This window comes from Bison bison, unplaced genomic scaffold, assembly GCF_000754665.1.
Source record: "Bison bison bison isolate TAMUID 2011002044 unplaced genomic scaffold, Bison_UMD1.0 scf7180017864487, whole genome shotgun sequence".
In the NCBI taxonomy this organism is placed as follows: Eukaryota; Metazoa; Chordata; class Mammalia; order Artiodactyla; family Bovidae; genus Bison; species Bison bison.
Genome location: NW_011495047.1, coordinates 4,482,883 through 4,491,554, shown reverse-complemented (window position 1 = coordinate 4,491,554; position 8,672 = coordinate 4,482,883).

Here is an 8,672-nt window from a genome sequence, read left to right as displayed (position 1 = left end):
CAGAGACTCCTCCATCCACATCAATGAATGATCAGCCCCCTGGAGCAGCTTCTGTGCCCAAGGTGGGCAACTCATGAGAAAGAGAAATAGGAAAGAAAATAGTTTCCAACACATTCTCAGGGAACTTTTTCGTTTTCTATCCAGTCTCCCTAATGTCAAGCTAAACTCTTTGTGACTCCTTTTCTTTTATTTCACAATTTCTGCCGCTTCAGGACAAATAGTTTCACAGCTGGAGTAGGGAAGCTTGTAAAATTCTTGGTAACAGTGGTCCATGATAATCATTTCTACTGCTAAGTTGCTTCAGTCGTGTCCGACTCTGTGCGACCCCATAGATGGCAGCCCACCAGGCTCCCCCGTCCCTGGGATTCTCCAGCCAAGAACACTGGAGTGGGTTGCCATTTCCTTCTCCAGTGCATGAAAGTGAAAAATGAAAGTGAAGTTGCTCAGTCGTGTCCGACTCTTCGCGACCCATGGACTGCAGCCCACCAGGCTCCTCCGTCCACGGGGTTCCCCAGGCAAGAGTACTGGAGTGGGGTGCCATTGCCTTCTCTGAATCATTTCTAAGTACTTTCTAATTCCATTTGTACTTCGTAATAACATGAATGTCTACTGATGACATATTAAGTGCCTTGCTACTATAAATTTTATGTTTTATACATATAACTTTTAGAAAAGTATTGTCAGAAATAGTTACTGAATGAGTGACTGAGCAGTAACTGGTAGTCATCATTAGGTAACCGGAAACTGACAAACCATCTGAATGGATCAATTAAAGAATAAGTGAAAGAGAGTTCTATTAAGTTAAAAAAACAAACAAAAAAACACCCTGATTGTACACTTTTATTAGAGAATAAATCTGGCTGAAAAAAAGGTCAATCCTCTAATAACCTGTATTGAGAGATCTCTAAATTGGTTTGACACCTTGAAAATGCAAGTATATTCTGACTTTTCCATAATCATGGATTTTTTATCCCTGGACCACCATTTTCCTCTCTGCCTCATATCTTGCAATCGTTTAGGTTAACTTCAATTCCCAAGTGGATGACCCATCCAAAAGGCTAATCTTCTCTTTACATGGCATCAGTTATGAGGACTGAATAAGCTTAAGTCCAAAAAGCTTAGAACAGTACCTAGAACAAGAGGAAGTTTTACATAAATGTTCCTTATTGTTGTATTTCCTTCAGTGCTCTTATAGAAAAATATGACTGTGGTCTGGAACATAACTAAGGTGTTCCTGGTTTCTTCGGCAAATATACTTGTACACCCACTTCCATTTTATTTTTATTTGGGGCCAAAATATTTGTTTTCCTATCATACTTTTCCAGATTTCCCAGTGGAAGTTCCCCATAGTGGAAGATCAAATTTCCATGAGTTCTGGGTCTGCCAAAAACATCTATTATTCAAATAAGTCACACCTCCTTTTCCATTCCTTTGGGAGGATAGTTCTACTCGATTTTTACCTGCTCATGGTCAATACAACACCTTGTGAAGATACGGACTTCACTTCTTGGAGCCATGCCTGTACCTCCTTTCAGTTCAGTTCAGTTCAGTTCAGTCGCTCAGTCGTGTCCAACTCTTTGCGACCCCATAAATTGCAGCATTCCAAGCCTCCCTGTCCATCACCAACTCCCGGAGTTCACTCAGACTCACGTCCATCGAGTCAGTGATGCCATCCAGCCATCTCATCCTCCGTCGTCCCCTTCTCCTCCTGCCCCCAATCCCTCCCAGCATCAGAGTCTTTTGCAATGAGTCAACTCTTCGCATGAGGTGGCCAAAGTACTGGAGTTTCAGCTTTAACATCATTCCTTCCAAAGAACACCAGGGCTGACCTCCTTTAGTGAACTTCATATTCCCGTGGAGTTCCGACTTTATAAATGGTCCAGTCGTGTTAGTCATTTCTACATCCTCCCCTTCAATCACACTGCCATCTTGAAATCTGCCAATACTCAGGAAATCTTACTCTGATCTTATTTAAGAAAATTGCTGGAAATATTCCTTCTTTGTCAGGTCAAATACATGTTGGGCATTACTATTTTGGGATTAAAAGCATGTGTGACAGGCCCTGGAGTTCACCTACTAGAATTCCCTCCAAGTCAGGAGGGAGTTGGAAAGGAGAGCAGAGATTTAGATGAAATGACTTCCACACTGATTATGTGAGCCACCAAGCACCATCTTTCATTTTTAATCTCCACCAGGCAGAAGTCATCAAAACAAGTCAACTTACAAGGCCTATGAGAAGACTGTGTCTCAAGCAGCCTGGATATATTGTTTATAGGCTTCTGGGAAAGGGTTTGGAATGGGATACGGAGGTCTCACAACAGGGCCAAGAGACTTCCCTGGTGGTCCAGTGGCTAAGACTCACACTCCCAATGCAGGGGCCCAGGTTCCATCCCCGGTTAGGGAGCTAGATCCCACATGCTGCAACTAAGACCCAATGCAGGTAAATAAACAAACAAGGCCAGAAGACAGCTTGCTGAGTCAGGAACGATAGCATGTACTGGCATGGGTCAAAAACAGAACAGAAAGAAAGGTGGATGAGTAAGAAGAGTGGGAAACAAGAATCAGATAACAAGGGTTGGAGCGGGGTCACACACTGGACCATGCATGCCTTGGAATCATTGAATTTCAGAACTGAAAGTGACCTTAGAACCTGTCTAATTTAACCAGCTCACTTTACAGTTAGGAAAATTTAGCTCACAGGGGTGAACGGATTTGTCCAAGGTCTTAGAGCTGTCAGCTGATGGAAAATCCACTTGAGGGAAATCAAATTTTCTGTTTATATCAAGAAGTTTATGATAACATGCAAAAATGCTTGCTATATTGAAAGTTAAAATAGCGTGATAATGTACTATGATAAGATCATAATAAAATAAAATTAACCGAGAGTCAATGTTGTTCCCCTGGTCAAGATACCATTATTACTATATGTAGGCTTTTAATCATTAATGGCAGTTTTCTCTGGTACAAGGAATTAAAGCTGTTTTTTTTTTCCTTCAACTCTTCTGTGTTTTCATTATAATCACTTATTTCTTTCACAACGATTAAAAAAAATGGTTTACCCATTTGATTTACAGTTATTGGTCCCTGTTGAGTTTTTCAGAGGGAAACAGTAAATTAGATAGTCTAAAATCTCATTTTGCAATGTGGAAAACTTGGCAAATTTCTTGTGGTTGCTATTCTTAGGGAAGTACCATTTTAACATTATGTTTCACAAAGATTCTCAGATACCTTTTCTGCTCTCCAGTTTCCAAAGCATTAATACACAGTGACCAATGGGACAGAACAAATTCCTATGAGAAAAGTGTCCTTTCTATGTCAGTCACATTACAAACACAAACTTGGCGGGCAGGGATAAATTGGGGATTAACAGATACACACTGCTGCGGCTGCTGCTTAGTCACTTCAGTCGTGTCTGACTCTGTGTGACCCCATGGACTGCAGCCCGCCAGGCTCCTCCGTCCATGGGATTCTCCAGGCAAGAATACTGGAGTGCACTGCCCTTCCCTTCTCCAGAGGATCTTCCCGACCCAGGAATCAAACCCGAGTCTCCTGCCTTGCAGGCAAATTCTTTACCACTGAGGCACCAGGGAAGCCCCACTGTATATAAAATAGATAAACAACAAGGACCTTCTGCATAGTACAGGGAATTATTGGAGAAGGAAACGGCAACCCACTCCAGGATTCTTGCCTGGGAAATCCCGTGGACAGAAGAGCCTGGCAGGCGACAGTCCATGGGGTTGCAAAAGACTCAAACACAACTTAGCAGCTAAACAACAGCACAGGGAACTATGCTCAATATCTTGTAATAAGCTATAATTGAAAATAATATGAAAAAGAGTATGTATATGTGCATATATATATATATATACATATACATATATGTCTTAATCACTTTGCTGTGCACCTGAAACTAACACAACACTGTAAATCAGCTATACTTCAAACTAAAAAAATATTTTTGAAAAACACAAACCTAGGAGGATTCTGGCTTCCCTGGTGGCTCAGATGGTAAAGAATCCACCTGTGATGCTGGAGATCTGGGTTCGATCCCTGAGTTGGGAAGAGCCCCTGGAGGAGTTCATGGCAACCCACTCCAGTATTCTTGCCTGGAGAATCCCCATGGACAGAGGAGTCTGGTGGGCTACAGCCCATGGGGTCACAAAGAGTCAAACATGACTGAGCAACTAAGCACAGCACAGTACAGGAAGATTCTAGAAAGGTAGTGTGTTTGGTTCCAGACCACCATCATAGAATGAGTTACATGGATGTTTTTGGTCTCCCAGAGCATATAAAGAAGTTACATTTATACTATACTGTAGTCTATTGAGCGTACGATAGTATTATGTCTAAAAAAAAGTACATAGCTTAATTTTAAAATGTTATTGCTAAAAAAATACTAATCATCATGTGAGCATTCAAGTTGCAATCTTTTTGCAAATGTAACATCAGAGATGACTGATCACAGATCGCCATTACAAATATAATAATAATGAGAAAGTCTGAAATGTTGAGAGAATTACCAAAATGTGACACAGACACAACATGAGCAAATGCTGTTGGAAAAACACCACCAGTAAACTGGCTTGATGGAGAGTTGCCACAAACGTTCAGTTTGTTAAAAAAAAAAAAAAAATCTGTGAAGCACAATAAAGCAAAGTGCAGGAAAATGAGGTATGCTTGTAACAAAATATATATACTCTCTTATATTATGTAGGATATAATACATACTATATAATATAGCGTAGTGTATATAGTATGGTACGCAGCTTCCCAGATGGCACAGTGGTAAAGGATCTGCCTGCTAATGCAAAAGACACAAGAGACTTGGATTTGATCCCTGGGTTGGGAAGATCCCCTAGAGTAGGAAATGGCAACCCACTCCGGTATTCTTGCCTGGAAAATTCCATGGATAGAGGAGCCGGGCAGGCTACAGTCCATGGGTTTCAAAGACTCAAACAAGACAGAGCGATTGAGTACAACATACAAAATATAGTATAATATAATACAATCTATATTATGTAGTATATAATACAAGAATTATATTTTTTTCTAGTTTTACTGAGATGTTGACATGTAACTACTTTCAATTACGCAGCACAATATTGTCATCTGTAGTCACTCTGCTGTATACAACATCTCCAGGATTTATTTATCTTGTAACTGGAAGTCTGTAACTTCTGACCACCTTCATTCATTTCTCCCACCCCTCACCCCCAAGGCTGGCAACCACCAACCTGTCCTCTGTTTCCCGTGAGTTTGGCTTTTTCAGATTCCACATACAAGCAAGATCATATGGTAGTGATCTTCTTCTGTCTGACTTATTTCACTTAGCGCAGTGCCCTCAAGGGCAACAACCATCAGAGTGCTCTTCCTCTTCCTTCCCTCTACCTGCTGCTAGAATTCTCATTGTCCTTTTGATCCATCCAGTTGAAAGTGAAATCTAACTCCAGCTTTCGAGACAATCACGAAGCCTGTGAGTGGAATCTGTCTACCCACAGTGACCCCTCCTTACTCAGGAGTTGTCATGGTGATCCACCTTCTCTTCTCTGATAGAACCTTCCTCCTGTTCTGTGCTGCCCATCAACTTCTCCAGCATCAGGGTTTGACTCTCTTAACGTCCCCAAAACCAAGGATTTCGTACATCACAGCAGACCATTCTGTACCTCTCCACTCCAACCCATGAGCATTTCCATGGCAAGGTCCTGAATAGAATTTTTGTTGTTGTCATTTCACTGAGGCTACTGTTAACACGTCAGACAAAAAGAGCCATGATAAGTCACTAGAGACATTTAGGGGCAAATTACTTGGTTTTCGGTTTCCCAGGTGGCACCAGTGGTAAAGAACCTGCCTACCAATGCCAGAGATGCAAGAGTTGTGAGTTCAGCCCCTGGGTTGGGAAGATCCCCTGGAGAAGGAAATGGCAACCCGCTCCAGTATTCTTGTCTGGAAAATCCTATAGACAGAGGAGCCTGGTGGGCTACAGTCCATGAGGTCACAAAGAGTCGGACATGACGGAACTGCACACACATATGCTCTGTTTAGCAGAGTTACCCTGGATGTCAAACCAGGGAGTAGGTGTTAGGGCAGCAGGACTTAATTTTCTGTTTTTCTTCAGGTTCTTGCTGGTGACATGTGATTCTTCATGTGGCCCTTGGCTATACCTGCTTGGTAGGGAAGAAAGAGTTGAATTTGGAGCCAGAACTGAATTCATTGCTAACTCACTTTGTGGCCCTGGTTCTTAATGTTTCTCAATGGGTCTCAGTTTTCTTATTTGCAAAATGGGAAAGGCAATATCTACTCTATGAAATTGTTGTTTAAAGTACCTGGCAGAACATGATGACTCATGGCCAGGCTCCTTGTTCTAAGACTCCATCCTTGCTGCCTCCTTCTGAAGCACGAGGCAGACATGAGCACACAGGGCTGGGGGACCTTGGACCAACCAGGCATGGTGTCCACATTCAGAGGAACACCCCAGGGTGTGGTGACCCTCTTGTTTTCCTTTCCCCAAATCACTTCCCCCTGCGGCTTCCTGCCACTCACTCCACCCCGGGGTCACCACACAGCTTCCTGCCAGCATCCTCACCCCTCCCTGAGTCCTCTCAGGGCAAACATGTCAGCACTCTGTGTTGAGAAACAGAACTTTGAAGCCCATCGGTTGCAGCCAATAGCCATAAAAAGCACTTGGTCCGGATCCATGTGTGGCAAACCAGGGGCACCAGTGGGTACGCAGGCAAAGAAACCTCCATTCTCCCTTTCCTTTTTAATGTGTTCTGTTTGCAGAATGCCATCCATAATTGCTTAATAGTTATATTCATGGACCAATTTCTTCCTGCCCCAGACTTCCTCACACTCAGGCTTTCAACTCTTGAGACTCCAGAACAATGAAGATTGATGTCCCCCGCCCCGTACATCAAAGTTAAGAAGGCAAGTCCTCTGGGTTCCAATATGCCTCTGGGGGTGTTTGAGCTGTTCATCCAGTTTTATTTATGGACACAGAAAAACAGCCTCCCTTCGGTTGGGAGGCCCAGCACTGCCCAACTGAGTCTTCATTAGCTTCGCTCATTCAATCCCCGCATGTTCCCCCTCTGCCGTGGTCAGTTCTGCCTGGTTGATACTCAGCTGACCTTTCAGGCTGACTGAGGGTCTCTCATGCAAATGCCTCTACTGTGGAAGTCAGCACCATTTTTTTGTAAAGGGCCAGTTAGTGAATATCTTAGGCTTTGTGAACCAAGAGACAAAAACCAAAGAAATCATGTAGGTACTTATGCAGCCCTTTCAAAGGCAACTATATTTTTCTTTTATTAATTTCAGTTTTTGTTTCCGAAAGTTCTATTTGGTTCTCCAAGTGGCCTAGTCATTTTCCATGCTCTCTTATTCTTTTGTTTATTGGAGTATATAATTGCTTCACAATGTTGTCTTAGTTTCTGCTGTACAATGAAGTGAACCAGCTATATGTATACTATACCCTCTCCCTTTTGAGTTTCCCTCCTACCCCCTTTGCCCACAATAATCTCTTTACTCATCTATTTGACTGCATCTTTTCTTTGGTAAGCATACTAAATATACTTCAATTTATTCCCTAATCAATAAATGAATAGTCAAAGTGGATGTCAGCCAGTGTCTGTTGTCTGTTTTTCCTGCTTGTCTCAGGGGGCCTTGTTTCCTCAAGTGCCCTGTGATTCTTTTTTAATTGTGAATTCCAGTTCCGTGGAATCTTAGATCCGGGCATCAGAAAGTTCTGTGATAAAGGTGATTCCTTCAGTGAGGATTTGATTTGTTTCTAGACTGAAAACTTTGGCCCACATTAAAACTATAAATGGCGGGTTTTCAAACCACAGTAAAAATGTGAATTTGGCTGCAAGCCTGCATAAAGGTTCAGTTCAGTTCAGTCGCTTAGTCGTGTCTGACTCTTTGCGACCCCATGAATCGAAACACGCCAGGCCTCCCTGTCCATCACCAACTCCCAGAGTTCACTCAGACTCACAGCCATCGAGTCAGTGATGCCATCCAGCCATCTCATCCTCTGTCGTCCCCTTCTCCTCCTGCCCCCAATCCCTCCCAGCATCAGAGTCTTCTCCAATGAGTCAACTCTTCGCATGAGGTGGACAAAGTACTAAAGTTTCAGCTTTAGCATCATTCCTTCCAAAGAAATCCCAGGGCTGATCTCCTTCAGAATGAACTCGTTGGATCTCCTTGCAGTCCAAGGGACTCTCAAGAGTCTTCTCCAACACCACAGTTCAAAAGCAGCAATTCCTCAGCCCTCAGCCTTCTTCACAGTCCAACTCTCACAGTCATACATGACCACTGGAAAAACCATAGCCTTGACTAAACAAGTCAAGTCTACTTGTTTGCTACTTTGTTGGCAAAGTAATGTCTCTGCTTTTGAATATGCTATCTAGTTTGGACATAACTTTCCTTCCAAAGAGTAAGCGTCTTTTAATTTCATGACTGCAGTCACCATCTGCAGTGATTTTGGAGCCCAAAAAGATAAAGTCTGACACTGTTTCCACTGTTTCCCCATCTATTTCCCATGAAGTGATGGGACTGGATGCCATGAGCTTCGTTTTCTGAATGTTGAGCTTTAGGCCAACTTTTTCACTCTCCGCTTTCACTTTCATCAAGAGGCTTTTTAGTTCCTCTTCACTTTCTGCCATAAGGGTGGTGTCATCTGC